The sequence below is a fragment of the Pristis pectinata genome, chromosome 1, assembly GCF_009764475.1.
Source record: "Pristis pectinata isolate sPriPec2 chromosome 1, sPriPec2.1.pri, whole genome shotgun sequence".
Classification (NCBI taxonomy): domain Eukaryota; kingdom Metazoa; phylum Chordata; class Chondrichthyes; order Rhinopristiformes; family Pristidae; genus Pristis; species Pristis pectinata.
In genome coordinates this window covers 134,602,888-134,618,366 of record NC_067405.1, presented here as the reverse complement: position 1 = coordinate 134,618,366, position 15,479 = coordinate 134,602,888, and the positions used below count along the sequence as shown (strand labels likewise).

The 15,479-nt window shown below is 45.2% G+C and overlaps 1 protein-coding gene across 2 annotated transcripts in view; it reads left to right on the top strand.

The window, feature by feature from the left end:
• The window catches only part of LOC127573687 (B-cell lymphoma/leukemia 11B-like), a 173,627-nt gene that overhangs the window by 137,514 nt on the left and 20,634 nt on the right, over nt 1-15,479 (top strand). The window lies entirely within an intron of this gene.

Here is a 15,479-nt window from a genome sequence, read left to right as displayed (position 1 = left end):
TTTCTCAGGCTGGAAGTTGACATCTTCTGACTCTTTTAAGTATTTCCTGTTCCCTCACTCCACCAGAGGGAAACATGCTGCAAAGCTGTACAGCAGAATTAGAGTCATAGAGTCATACAGTATAGAAATAGGCTCTCTGTCCACATGTCCTTGCAACCATCGAGTACCTGTCTGTACTAATCCCATTTACGAGAACTTGATCCATAACCTACTATACCTCAGTAATTCAAGTGCTCGTCTAGATGCTTCCTAAATGTGAGATTACCTGCCTGCACAGTTGTTTTTTTAGTCAACTTCCTCTTGCCAAACTATTTGAAATGTCTGAGGCTGCTTGAGTGAAGCTAACATTCTATGTTGTGTGCCAGTTATAACTTGACCCAGGAGAGAGGGGTGGGGGGGGGGGGAGTGGAGAGACACCAGGAGAGGGGTGGTGGGGGGGTGGGGTGGTTGCCAGAGGAAGTGGCTGAGGCAGGTACAATACCAGTGCTTAAAAGACCCTTGGACAGGTACATGGACAGGAAAGGTTTAGAAGGCTTTGGGCCAAGCATGGGCAAATGGGACTAGCTTAGATGGGCATCTTGGTCGGCATGGACGAGTTGGGCTGAAGGGCCTGTTTCCGTGCTGTGTTACTGTATGATTCTATGACACTACCTTCTCAGACAATGCATTCCAGATTTCAACCATCCTGTGGGTGTAAGCCTCTTCCTCAGATCGTCAAAGTAGTTGCAGCTGTGATAAAGGCAGAATGAATCCACAAGCATCTTTTAATTTTTGCTGCTTTTTATTTTGCTGTACTCGCAGGCTTTAGTTCGCCATACAGTGGGTTGGACAGAATGCCCACTAACCGTGTCCCGTCCACACTGACAAAGGCCAGCTTGGGTGGAGTGCAAAGTTACAGTGGGAACACCTTCCAGTGGCAACTCGGGTAGAGAGTAACTGGTTGGGGAACACTCAGAAGAGAAAGCTGGTTAGCAGAGAAACGGCCAGTCACGCTTGGCTGGAGATGAGAACTACGGAAGTTTTCCAAAGAACGCTTTTGAGTCTAGCGCCAATCTGTCTAATCGTGGCCTTTATCTAGAATCAGTGAACAAGAACCTGAGCTATAGTTTAAAGAGGAAGTCAGCAGTAGCTGTTAGAGTTTAGGAAGACATCCAAAGTCATCATTTGTGTATATAAAGACCGCTGCCTAAATAAACACTTTCTATAAGTCAGGAGAGGCTGCATCAGAAAGGCAGTTTGTGAACACATGTTACTTCATTATAATATAAAAATAAATAAACACTTGGCAAGCCCTCGCTGAAAAGGTTTTTTTTTGTTGATCTTGCTTCCCTTGGCACGTGTGATGTTAGAAAACGGATGGAAGGAACTGTTAGGATGTGAGTGCAAGCTTCTCTGACGGCACTTTTGCTGTGTGCTTTCCAAGCAACCTTTGCCAACACATTGTATGAATGGAGTCCAAAGCAAGCACAACATTCCTTCCAGTAACAGACCATGCTGACTGACTGGGATGGTTTAAAAACACTTCCTTCAGCACAAGCTTCTGCCCTCCCTCACAATGTTCTGTTTTCCCTCCTCTGATTTCTCTATTTCTCTTCCTCCCTCTCAGCTATTATTGTTTCTCTCATCTCTTTCTCCCCTTCTCTCTTTCCCCTCTCTCCTTCTCTCTTTCCCCTCTCTCCCTCTCTGTCCCCCTCTCTTCCCTCTCTCCCTTTCTCCCTCTCTCTCCCCTCCCATCCTCTCTCTCTTCCTACCCCCTTCTCTCCCTCTCTCTCTCTCTTCCTCTCCTCTCTCTGCCTTTTTCTCTCTCTCTCTCACTCACTCACCATATCTTTTTCTCCTGGCCTGATTTTTAGCTTGTTATCTTTCACTGCTTCTCTTATCTCTCACTCAGTACATCACTTTCTCCCCGTCTCCCTCCCCTTTCCCCACCCTCTCTTTTTGTTGTCCCTTTTCTCTTCCTCTGTTTCTCTCTCATCAGCACACTCAACAGCTTCTTGCTCTTTCATTATTTTTTGGCACTTTCCTCTCTTCTCATTGCTGCCCCATTGCCCAAACATTGGATTTTGCCCATTCTCGTTGTGCCATATGGGTGCAATGTTTTGCCCCAATGCTAATGAGGTTCTCCAAAAAAAATCGGGACATCCTTCGCTTTAGAAGAATCATTACCATGGTTTCCTCCGTTTTGGTGTTAAAACCCGATCAGTATGATGATGCGGGAAGGAAATCGGAGCTGTTTAAAAGTTTTCACTATTGGCAGGTACAGGCAGGTTATCAGGCCAAGGGACTCCAGGTAGAGAACTTCCCCCATCCCCTAGTCCATGAGACATGAAGGTAGTTAGTTGTGACCCTCCCGTGTGTGACCCCCGAGCTTGTGTGTAGTGGCATCACATTCTGTAGACATCAGCACACGGACAGTTCAATTGGTGCTCCACACTGCCAGCAGTGCAGTTTCTGTCTGCAGAGAGGAAATACAAAAAGAAAGGATATACAGAGAGGAAATACAGAAAATTTGTATTGTGTCCCAGCTTTAAATCACACACGATTCACTGCAGTGCACTTGTTTTATTGAGAGTCAAAATTATACATCATGAATCTCTGTCTGTAAGTAGTTAATGGGCACCACCCATATTGATAACATCATGGCGTCAGCAAAATAAGGCAGGGAAAAGAGATGAAGGGTCTCGACTGTCCATTTTCCTCCATAGACTGACCCCCTGAGTTCCCCCAGCGCTTTATGTGTTGCTCCAGGTTCCAGCATCTGCAGCCTCTGGTGTCTCCGGGGAAATGAGACCTGCATTAGGGCATATCGCGGCAGTGAGTGCCCAGTCCAGTTTCCCGACGGGGCAGAACTTCAACAGGACTTCATAACTTCTGCAAAACGTTTTATTGCACTATTGATGCTTGAGAGCACAGGTGCAAATGGGTCCCCCTTCCAGGCATATCACTTTCTCACTTCTCTTCCCCTTTCCCTCACTCTATCTCTTTCTCTCTCTGATTTTACGTTATGAGCTTTCATTCTTTCTCTTTTGTTAACGCTCACAGCCCTGAAGGGGAAGACATTTCATGGACATTGCCACCGGAAACTTTCTTAAAAAAATTCCATTGGCTAACTCAAATATTCCACAGATTTTGTGATATCTTGTATTGTTCATATTTTTATGCATTTGACAGGTGAAAACTTTTTCTGGATCACTCAGTAAGTTTAAAGTTCTCTGTCACAGTTAACTTCACCAAAAAAAAGGTGTATTTCATTTTGAATTTAAAAATTCAATGAGCTTATGATGTCACATGAACCCAATAGTTCTGGTTACTCATTCATATAACTATCCCATTCTGCTAATTAAAATTCAGTTACTTGGTCTAACCTTATGAGGTATTAACTTAGGATGTTGGTTAGGGTGATGGCTCTTATTCTTACTTCAACCTTGCTGTGGGTACAGAGGAGAGGCCCAGGCAGCAGAGAGGCATGTGGTGTTTCTCCATATTCTAAAGGAAAAGTGTATCTAGTGTTCGTGTCACGTAGACCCACTGAGTTCCTCCAGCATTTTGTGTGTTGCTCCAGATTTCCAGCACCTGCTGTCTCTCTTGTGTTTCTAGTTTTTCAATGAAAGGTGAATCTTCTGGAAAGGACTGTATTCAGGGTATTGGCCACCATTTAGCGATTCACTGAGGACAGGATGCTGGCTCTACTTCATTATCTATGATATTACTGTAGCCTCGTCTTTTGGATCAGACCTTAAATTGAGCCTCTGGTTGCTGTTCCCGATAGATGTTAAAGATTTTTTGGTACTGTTTCAAAGAAGGTCAAAGGAATTAACCCCAGTGTCTAGCTCAATGTTTATCCTCAACCGATGTGGTCATTGTCACATTGCTGTTTATGGAATCTTGCTGTACACAAACTGACAGCTACAGTTCCCACAGTTGTCAGAAATGGAGAGTGCATCAGGAGTCATGTCATGAAAATGTGTAAAAATACAATGTCTTTACCAATATTCTGGATATGGGTGGCTCTGAAAATTGCAGACCTGGTTTTATAAGCTTGTGGTGCATTTTGAACTGTGTGTTTGTCCTTTCTATCAAGAACACAAATAAATAGAAGCAGGAGTATGTCACTTGCCCCCCTCCCCCCAAGTCTGTCCCACCATTCAATATGATAATGGCTGATCTACTGTTAACCTCAATTCCTCTTCTGTGCCAGTTCCCCTTAACCCTGAATTCCCCAATCTTTCAAATGTTGATCTATCTCCACCTTAATATTCTTTCTTTCTCACCTTCTCTCTCCCCCTCACCCTCTCCTGCTTTCTCCTCCCCCTTCCACCTTATCTTGCTCCACTTGCTCCTCTCTCTCTCTCCCTCCGCCTCTCTTTCTCTCTCTCTTTCCTTGCACCTCCTTCCCTCTCCCTCCTTTCCTCTCGTCCCACACCACCCCCCCCCCCACCCCATCTCCCTCTCTTTCTCACTTGTGCGACAGACAATTGTAAAACTGAAGTAAGCTACAAAGCAATAGCTTTACGACTTCAGTGATGGCCTGGTTGTAAAACCCAGACATTCACTCCCACGAACTGAGCCTGTGACCTGGGAGATCTCGTGTGTGGCCGCTGGGTTTCCTTTTCAGAACATTATCCGGACTCTGCCCTTTTCCCACCATCTCCACGCCACTTGGGAAAAGATAGTAAACTTTGCATGTGTATAGTATGAACTGTGTGGACGGAAGTCAGTTTTGACAAAGGACACTGCTGGATTCCCTTCAGGGCTTTTGGTGGGATGTGTTTTTGCTGGGTATTCCAACCAAATTTCACCACTTTCAGTGATGACTATTTTGTTTTGTGGCATTTTTCACTTTCTTTTAGAGAAACAAAGGACTGCAGATGCTGGAATATCTCGATAAAAAACACTATGATGCTGGAGGAACTCAACCCCCACACCCCCTCCCCAACCATGCCTCTTCTTTTATTTTTTTCCTAGCCTATCTCTCTTTTCCCTACCCTTTTTTCCTCCTTGCCTTTGCCCCATCCCCCAGTGGATCTGCTCTCCCCTCCTCCCCTGCACCTGCCCATCACTATCTCTTACCTGCATCTACCTATCACCACCTTGTGCCTCCCCTCTTTTGTCCACCTATCACTGCTCTACTTTTCCCCCCTATATATTGGGCTTCCCCTTTCCCTATCTTCAGTCCTGAAGAAGGGTCCTGACCCGAAACGTTGACTGCTTGATTTTCTCCATGGATGCTGCCTGGTCTGCTGAGTTCCTCCAGCATCAGTGTTTTTCACTTCCTTTTGAAGGCTACATTCTATCAAGAAAATATGCTTGTGCTTTTTCAAAATATAATAAAATTGATTTGAAATCGGTCTAGCATAAACCAAATAAACCCTGAACAGCTTCTTGCTAAGCCTTGACATTATATTGTACCAAGATTTCAATATTCCTAGCTTATTTGAGGCTGGCCTGTTGGGTGTTGAGGCTGAGTGCACTCTTGGTGGGGTCATTCCACCAGTCATGGACATTGGTAAGCGCCACAAGACTGCCCAGTCCCCCGAAGTAGTTGCTAAGGCCCTTCTTCACTCGCACTCCTTTCCTCACCAAGTACCCAGTCCTATCACTTTATTACCCCTGATTTTCCCCATTCCATTCTCTGAATATAATAATTGGGAGCAGAATAGGCCTTCTGGTTTCTTTGCCATTTATCAAGGTCAAGGCTAATCTTCTACCACATTTCCATTTTCCTGCACTATCCCCATATAGAGTCATATCCTTTCATTCCCCTGATATCCTGAAATCTATCGGTCTGGTTTGAGTGATCGCAATGGCTGAGCCTCCACACATAGCTGAGAATTCCAAAGATTCGCCACCCTCTGAGTGAAGAAATTTCTCCTCATCTCACTTCTAAAAGGCCTACCCCTTATTCTGTCACGTGGAACCCCTGGTTCTAGTCCATCCGGGGGAAACATGCTCCCTGCATTCACCTTGTTGAGCCCAGTAAGAACTTTTTAAGTCTTAATAAAGTCACCTCTCATTCTTCTAAATTCAGGCTCAGTCTGCTCAATCTATCCCAATAAGGCAGACCTGCCATTCCAGGGAACTAGTTGGATAAATCCTTGTTGCACTCCCTATGTGTCAAGTATATTGGATGGGCTCTTAATTGTGATGAATAAACCAGACTGCTTATGACTGGTGTTACTCCATTCAATTTGATCCCTTAATCAATGTCTCTGATAATAGTTGACTCTACAAGGCACAGAAAATTACTTTGACTGAGGCCTATACAAGAGGCAGTTGTTGAAAGAAGGTAACTTCTTTCAATTCTGCAACCTTAGTCTTGGGGAATTGGTTATAGTTACAGGATGGAGAGTATAGATAACGCCACTGGATGAATGTCACATGGTCTGCTCCGCATTGCCAAGATGTAACCTTGGGTGAGAATTATTTCCAATACATATGTCATCATTGTTCCATCCCTTCCTCCAAACTATTGCACGCTAAAAACTGTAGGCGGTTTCTCATCAGCCATTCTGACACTTGGCACCCAAACCACCAGCTCTCTCTTGGCTGAGGCTTTGAGAATTGAGGATGGGTTTAAATATTGAAAGACTTTTGATTGAATAAGTGAATTTTGTCATCTTCCTGTCTGCTGCCGTTAACACTTAGTATTTTCTTTCAGTTTCGTATGATTAATTACCTCCACTGCCAACATGAAAATGTGGAGCAAAGGCAGAAAATACTGGAACTGTTCAGCAGGTCAGGCAGAGAATGGTGTCTGACCTGCTGAGCATTGCCTCCATTTTATGCTTTTGTTTTAGATTTCCAGCATCTGCAGTTCTCTTCTGATTTTCATTTGTCCTCTTCCGGCCTGTGGGTGAATTGAGTGACACCACTTACTAACAGGCATTAGTTCTGTCTACGAAATTCGGTAACTTAATTTGTAGAAACATTTTGCAGTCATTACCCTTGTCCAGTGAGCAATTGCTCCTTTTCTGAATATGTATTGTGTGCAAAGGAGCTTTTTGGGGGCAGCATTGCACAGGAAGACCCTTCCTCTGTAGGACCTTGTTGCAGATCACTCCTGGACCTTGGAGTGTACTACACAGAGCTCTCATTGTGGGTAGTTCCCTCAGCTGATAGACCAACAGGTACCACTCTCCAGCTCCAGGCTCAGGCTGCGAACTTCACTCTGTGCTGCTGCTTAATGAAGTTGCATGCTGCTAAACCAGTGCTGTCTCCATCTGTTTCAACAGAGGTCGGCTGAAATAAAATCGCATCCTCCCAGCTCCATTTGTCCTCTGTGAGAATAGCAGCAAGGTTTTGGACTGAGGCATTTTGAAATTCCATTGTGTGCACCACAGCCACCCACATTCTGTCTCATTCAAATAAGTTTTCTGACTGCCCCTGAGCATCAGGTTCATACTGTGTGGAATTGGAATGGGCCATGCCTTATGGTTTGTACCGACCTATCCTAAGGTTGATCAGCGAGAGAAGCAAGGGCGGCCGGGATCTGTGAGGCCGATGACCGGGAATCACCACTCCCATTCCACCCACCGATGGAATTGTTAGGGCACAAAAGGAAGTCAGTCGGCCCATCCTGTCTGTGCCAACTCCAGTCAGTCCCAATCCCCTTCTCTTTTGCCTTAACTCTGCAAATTATTTTCTCTCAAGTGCTTATCCAACTCCTTTTTGAAAACCCCGATTAATTCTAACTCTGTCCCCACCACCTGAGTTCCAGATTATAACTTCTCCCTCCGTCAAAGATTTTCCTCTCATCTTCATATGTTTTGACCAAAAGTTTAAATCTGTATTCAGTTTCCCCCCTCTTTATCCCACCTAAACCCATTGTGATCTTGAACACCTCTGTTGAATCCAAGAAGCTCTCACTGTCTTTATTCCAAGTCGTTGTGGCCTGACTTACCCTGTCCTCTCCTGAAGCCTCCACCTGCTCTGGCTCCTAGTTCCCATGTTCTCTGTCCTGATACTCAACACTGGGATAACCACACCTTGTAACAGCGGCAGTAAGAACCAGCACTGGTTCCTTTCAGTGATGTTAGGTAGTAGTTGTTCATCCTTTCCCTTTGCCGTGGGTGTGTGCAGGTCCCTTCTCTGTGACTTCAGGTTGGACTGTGCCTTGCAAGCTGTAGTGGTTGACCCACCACTCCTCCTTTACCCTTGGCACTTTCGGGTGACTCGTGCAAGAACCCTGCCCACAATCTAAGAGGTCCTTAAGGTAATGAGGGGCTGACTGTGCATTGACATGGACGAGCAGATCTTCCAGCCTCTTTTGTGGAAGCTGCATAAATCTCAGCACACAGGAAGCGGGGGGAGGGGAGAGGAAGGGAGAGTAAGTGGGAACCTTTACTCTGCATCACCACCCTGATGACCAAGTTGAACATCACACCCACACTTCCCAGCATAGCTCTTACAAGCCAAGGCTGCAGATCTGAAATGAAAGCAGTAAATGGCAGAACTGCACAGCAGGTCAGGCAGCATCTGAAAACTTCTAAGATTTCAGTCCTGATGAGTGTTCATTGATCTGCAGCAGTGGACGTGTTTCCCTCTCCTATCTGAACATTTGCAGCATTTGCTTTTGTCAGTCAATTTCAGTTTCCTTTTAAAAGAAATCTTGTGCAGGTGGCCTCTACTAACCATTAGAAGAAAGTAAATTACCTTCAGAAGTTCTAATATTTCTGGAGGGGTTTGAACAGCAGTATTGAATACTAGAGGGCATAGCCTTGAGGTGAGAGGGGCAAAGTTTAAAGGAGATGTGCGGGTAAGTTTTTTACACAGAGTAGTGGGTGCCTGGAAGGGGCTGTTGGGGGGAGCTGTGGAAGCAGATACGATAGTGGTGTTTAAGAGGCTATTAGATAGGTACATGAATAAGATAAGATAAGATATCTTTATTAGTCACATGTACATCAAAACACACAGTGAAATGCATTTTTTGCGTAGAGTGTCCTGGGGGCAGCCCGCAAGTGTCGCCACTCTTCCGGAGCCAACATATCATGCCCACAACTTCCTAACCCGTACGTCTTTGGAATGTGGGAGGAAATCGGAGCACCCGGAGGAAACCCAGGCAGGCACGGGGAGAACGGACAAACTCCTTCCAGACAGCAGCCGGAATTGAACCCGGGTCGCTGGCGCTGTAATAGTGTTACGCTAACTGCCAAACTACCGTGCCTGCCCTAATAGGTATGCACTCAATAGCAGTGGTGGGATTCGAGCCAATGCCTCCGTGGAGACTGGAGCCTTAATCCAGCTCCTTAAACCGCTCAGCCGCACTACCACACATATGCAGGGAATGGAGGGATGTGCAGGTAGAAGGGATTCGTTGAATTTGGCATCATGCTCGGCCCAGACATCGTGGGCCGAAGGGCCTGTTCCTGTGCTGTACTGTTCTGTGTTCAATTGCTGCAGGTTTCATGATTGAACTTTGCTCCCCTTTTACAGACTGGGGAGGGAAGAAAAAGCAACATTGGCTTGTTTTTAAAACTAGACTGGTGCAACCTAGAGAACATAAGATGCAAGTTGAGACGTACATCTGGAGGTCTGATGGGGGTGGATTTGGGAGGAGCCGGTTTAACTGTGTTGATCTAGTGGGATCCGTAACCTTTGTTATGGAGCACTGTGAGGTTGTCCAGGTAAGGCGGACATGACCTGTCTTTATCTCTGCAAACCAACCACATTGTACAATTCACAAGGAGGAAGCCTTGAGACCTGCAAGTAACATTTAGCTTGGTGCTGGTTTAATGGTGTGGTTGATCTTGTATACATTGGTTTTTGTTTTAATGTGACTGTTCAAAAAAGGTGCAAGTCAAACCAAATAAATGGGAGTAAAATGATCTGCCAAACAGGTTGAGAGTCCTTCTTCATTTTACCTTGTCTTTGGTATGGCCACGGTCATCTGTGGATTTCTCAACAGGGGCTACAATTGTACAGTTTTCAGATGTGCGTCTTTCTTGGCCTTTGCCTTGAATAAGCAGTGCAGAGCTAGTGTGGAGGGTGCACTCTGTACCAATCTCTGAACAGGCAGGCATGAACGACAACCAGCATTTGTCTGGGTCCTTTCAAAGATTCCTGGATGCTCCACAGGAGTGCAATCAAATAAAATTTGGCAATTTTTTAAGAACTGTGAGGGATTCCATTGTCTTATCTTTGCTGCTGTAGTTATTTTGGAGCCTATGATGTCTTGTGGGGCCTGCCTTCTCCTCTGGTTTTGTTCCATGTGGCACAGAGATTTTGGGTGCCAATGGACCAATGTCCCTGAGCTGAAGGAGAACAGGTGGAATATTCACAGTGTTAGCAAAAGTGGGGGGGGGGGTGCGGCAGGTGCATCACTGTAAAGTTATCGGGCCTGTAACTCGTAGCCAGAGGATCTGAAAATAATGGAAGCGTGATCGTAAAGCTAACAGATGGTTGCAAAAAACATAACTGGTTAACCAAGTCTTTTGATCTCGGTCTACATGTCACTCCAGTCCCACACCCACCTCTGTTCTAAACCATCAGCTGTGGGTTGGAAGGGAATGCAGCCTTTGCCAGTGACTACCTCAACCTGATAATATATTAAACAACAGTTGTATCGCTTGGAATCCACAGCCCAGAAGCAGGACATTCAGCCTGCTGGTGTGCAAAACCCACATGAGTCTCCTTCCATTTCCAGATACTTCATCTCAGTCTGTTTGGCCTATCTTTCTATTATCTTTTATTTCAGTTTCTTTTTGAACAATGATTTGGTACAATTAAGGTTTAACGGTGCTGTTCATGAGAACAGTTCATTTAGAAATGTACTGTTGAGCAAAATTGTGCACCACAATCATTTGGTCCATCATGTCCGTTCAGGCTTAAGAACAGCAACCCACCCTAATCCCATCATCCAGCCCCCGGTCCGTATCCCTGCAGCTCTCAGCTCCTCAACTGCAGTTTTAAAATGTGATGCGACCATCAATTCAGGCAGTAATGTCCGCATCACCTTCTAGGTGAATAAAAGTTTAACACATCTCCCCTCTAATCCTCCTACCAGTTGCTTTAAGTTGATGCCCCCTGGTTTTTGGCCTCTCTGTTCAGGCTGAAGGTCCCTACTATTTACTCGGTCAAGGTGAAAGGCAGTGTTTAAGTGGAAGCCTTTCTTCTTCTGCCTCGATTTGCCCCACCCTTTGAAAAGCAACGAGCAAGATTTGAAGTTGAAGGTAACCACAGGCTCTGTACATCCGGGCTGTACAGTCTACAGGCGACAGCACAGAGGCAAACTTGAGAAGCAGGAGCAAGGGGAGACCTCCGACCCTGTTCCACTGCTCAACACTGGCCGTGCCTGCTCTGATCTTTGGATTCAGCTTCATCTTGCAGCCTGCTCCCCACAACCCTTGGTGCCCCTGTAGTCCAGAAAATTGATCTCCCTCACCCTTGCATGCACTCAATATATTGCATTAAAATCAAGAGGTTTATTCCGTGGTACTGCATCACTGGCAGGAAGTGGTGCTTGGAAGGGAGGCTGTGAGTTAGAGGCAGGGTGACATTATTGTGGTCCCACTCCTTTGACTTATGCTACCATCTCCACACAAAGGGGAGGGCTGGGGGGGATTAGAATTAACTTCTTAATCCACCCACCCCTGAAAGGGTGATCCTGTAATGTTAGTTTGTCAGGGCAAAACAGGTCAGTTGAACTTCGTGAAAGTTTGGGCTTCATTTTTAACTTGAAGTTGTTTTAGCGACATGAAACACGGTGGCAGAATCAGACATCAGAGAGATCAAAAGTGATGCAGAACGCTCGGCTTGTGAAGTTGGCGTGAAACGTCCTGGTGAGGGTGACAGGCCCTTGCTCATCCTTCCCTCTTTGGGGACTTAAAATGGGTTTGCTCATTCTGATTGGCTGTTGACCAACCCAAACTGGGATGTGATAATTGTTCCATTTATACCAACCTCACTTGCATCATTTTGTAAATTGTGATTCTCTGATGAACTTATGCCAAAAGCAGTCTCATCTTGAACATCACAATCGAGGCAGTGATCACCGGTGGGTACACAGTGAGTTGCACGTTTGAATTAGGACCTGTTCTCATCGAAACTGGACTACCTTTTATCAACTCACCACTGCCCATTTACAAAGGTCAATGTAAGGACCTGGCTCCTGTACAATTTAAGTTTCTGTGGTACATGTCCTGTGTGAGAAGAGACTTTTTGATCGTCAAGGTCAATGTTATACTTGGCCAATAACCACAGGTAGACTTGATAAAGCAAATAGCTGACCATCAATCAGGAATTGCTTGGCACACCCTTCAACAGCAAGAAAGTACAGAATAGCATTCATGTAACGGCTTTCAGAACCCCTGGATATCCCAGACATGGATGGCCACAGATTTTTGAGGTCTGATTGCAGTTGCTATGTACCGTGATATTTTATATACATGAATCTCCTACCAAGTGTGGTGCCATGATGACCCTTGAATCTGTCTGGGTATCTGGTTGGCAGTCTCTCTCCATGTCTGCTAATGCTGATCCAGGACCCACTTCAACCTCTAGGGCATCACTTGGCATCATGCTGTTCACTTACCCGTTCTCTGTTTGTGGCCTGTTTTTCAGGATTGGTTGTACTTTTGTTACAAGTGGGATTATTTTCTTCTTTGACGCGTACTGAAAGGCTGGCCGATACCACATCCACTCCGATGGACCTTCTCAGCAACACCTTCTGTGGCAAATTTGAGCCACAAGCCAGTCTGGGAGGGGTTGGAACTACGATCCATTTTGGTTGACGCACCCTAGTTACCGGTGATTAAAGGCAGAGCCCCTGCAAATTGTAGAGGCTTTGTGGAAAAGCAGCAGCTGCAATTTTGATTGTTGTTGAGCCATTTATCTGTCCTTTTCTGGGGAAAGGTATTAGTGACCAGTGCAAGATTCAGTAGTAGAAGCTGAAGAGAAGGCAGCCATTGTGGCGAAGGGGCTGTGCCCAAACTGCTGTGGGCTTTTTTTTCATATGGAAATGCAGAATAATGGGGTGATTAAATAGAGCTGTATATAAAAGTACATCTGACATTAAAATTAGCATAATACCATGTAGCCTAGGGCTGAAGACTTTATTTGCCATCTGTGACTGAGCAAAATCCCCCTGGGGGCGGCTAAAATATTCTGAATAAACTCAACCGAAAGCCTTATTGAAAGTAAAATACCATTTCTGGCACATCATATTGATTTTGCTTAATTGCGGCGTAGCTAAGAACATTTAGTTACTGATGACTTTTGTACTGCGTGACAAGTCTGCGAGCTCTCTCTTACTTGAGAGGATGGCTTTACACGGTCTTCATCTGCTCCACTGTTGACAGAGCGGGCTAATCCCTCGAGCCCTTGCCTCTACCCTTCTGCTCTGCCGAGGATTTTAAACAGACCGGATTACCGTTCTTCAGTTATAATTTGGGGAGAGAGGAGGAGTAAAATTTTAAAAGTAAAGGAATGGCATCTGCTCCGTGAAATACTTCAGTTGGCATTTCTGGTATGCGAGCCATCAACTCCAATTAGCAAACACCTTTTTAAAAACTTGTGCTGAGGTGCAGTACTGCAGCAAAATATTACTGCAACTAAACAGAGAATGCAGGAAACACTCAGCAGGTCAGGCAGCATCTGTGGAGAAAGAAACTGCATTCACATTTCAGATTGATGACCTTGCATCAAACCTTTCTTATGGAAGGTTATTGTCCTGAAATGTTAACGCTGTTTTTCTCCCTCCACTGATGCTGCCCAATCTACTGAGTGTTTTCAGCACATTCTGTTTTTATTTAAGATTTCCAGCACCTGCAATTTTTTGCTACGATACTATAGAAAACATTTGGGGTTCATCCACTCATTTTGCTCTTTAAAAATAATGTTGCACGTATTGTGCACTTTATCTCCTTGTACTAGGGTGTATTGAATCCTTTTCCTTCTGTGTTGCCAGGGGGCACTTGGGCAACAGGACCTCCACACCCGAGCTCCATCGTCACCTGACATTTACAGGCGCTTGTGTGTTCTGCTGGGTAAGGCAGAGACCTTTGGTACCCACCTTTGCTGGGTACCCTGCCCTCCATTGTTGCTTCCTCCCACTCCACACACACACACACACACACACACACACACACACACACACACACACACACACACACACACACACACACACACACACACACACACACACACACACACACACACACACACACACACACACACACACAGGACCCGCATGCAACTTCCACTGCTTAATGGAGGATTGCATCCAGCGGGAGCCAAAAGTCAGCAATCAGATTAAATCTCTGGTATATATACTCAGGAATAAAAACTGATTCTGAAGCACAGCATCCCCACCCCTGCCCCAACGTTTCCACCTCTTGTGAATATCCAGGGCTTCACATCCATTATTTATGCCATCCAGCCCCCAACTTGTTTCATTAGGCTTCCCTTGTTCAATGCGCGTGTTTGGCTGTGTGGTCAGTTTGAAGTCATGTCTCGGACCTTCACACTGGCTCTATTTTGGTTTGTGCATCAGAGGAAGCAGCTGCACTGAGGATTAAGGTAAGCAACCAACCAACACTGAATTTGTTGTCACACACTCTCTCTGTCACACAAATATATTCTCTCTCAAACACACTCACTCACACAGTACACATGTACTCATGCCTGTGCACATTCACAGTCTCTGGCACACAGTCACACTCATAAACAGACTCTGATGCACACAATCTCGTGAGTACTCTATCACACACGTACAGATGTGTGTGTACACACTCAAACCCCCACTGATTCACCTTCTCACTCATTGCTTCTCTTCCAGGCATACCTTTGCAGTAAATTCAGCAGTTAAGAGAATCTGCTCTCAGCTAATGTCCAAATTGTCCACCACTAGTTTAACTGGAAAGCAGTTTAAAAAGGATCTTATTCCAAAATATATAGAGACCAACCTTTAGTAACTCACTTCCAAGATTTTTAGATATCTTTATTAGTCACATGTACATCAAAACACACAGTGAAATACATCCTTTCCATAGAGTGTTCTGGGGGCAGCCCGCAAGTGTTGTCACACTTCCGGCGCCAGCTTTGGAATGAGGGAGGAAACTGGAACACCTGGAGGAAACCCACGCAGACACGGGGAAAACATATAAACTCCTTACAGACAGCGGCTGGAATTGAACCCGGGTCACTGGCGCTGTAATAGCGTTACACTAACTGCTGTGCTACCGTGCCTGCCCTATAGAAGAGAGTTATTATAAATTGGTGTAAATATCTAGGTTTCTGTAGATACATTGCAGATTGGAATTGTACTTAGACTGTATGAAAAGCATCGTCAGAATTATGAAGATTATTTTCCCAGTTGTTTCATGCTTTACCAGCATGGAGACAAATGATGTGAATGGTCTCTTTCTGTGCCATCAATTGGTGCTACCTGCTTAGTCACTGTGAGTGCTACTGAAATCCTCTCTGGGCGGGTGAAGGGGGAGGGCAATTTTGATTAAACTAACTTGTCGTTTTTTTTTCATTCT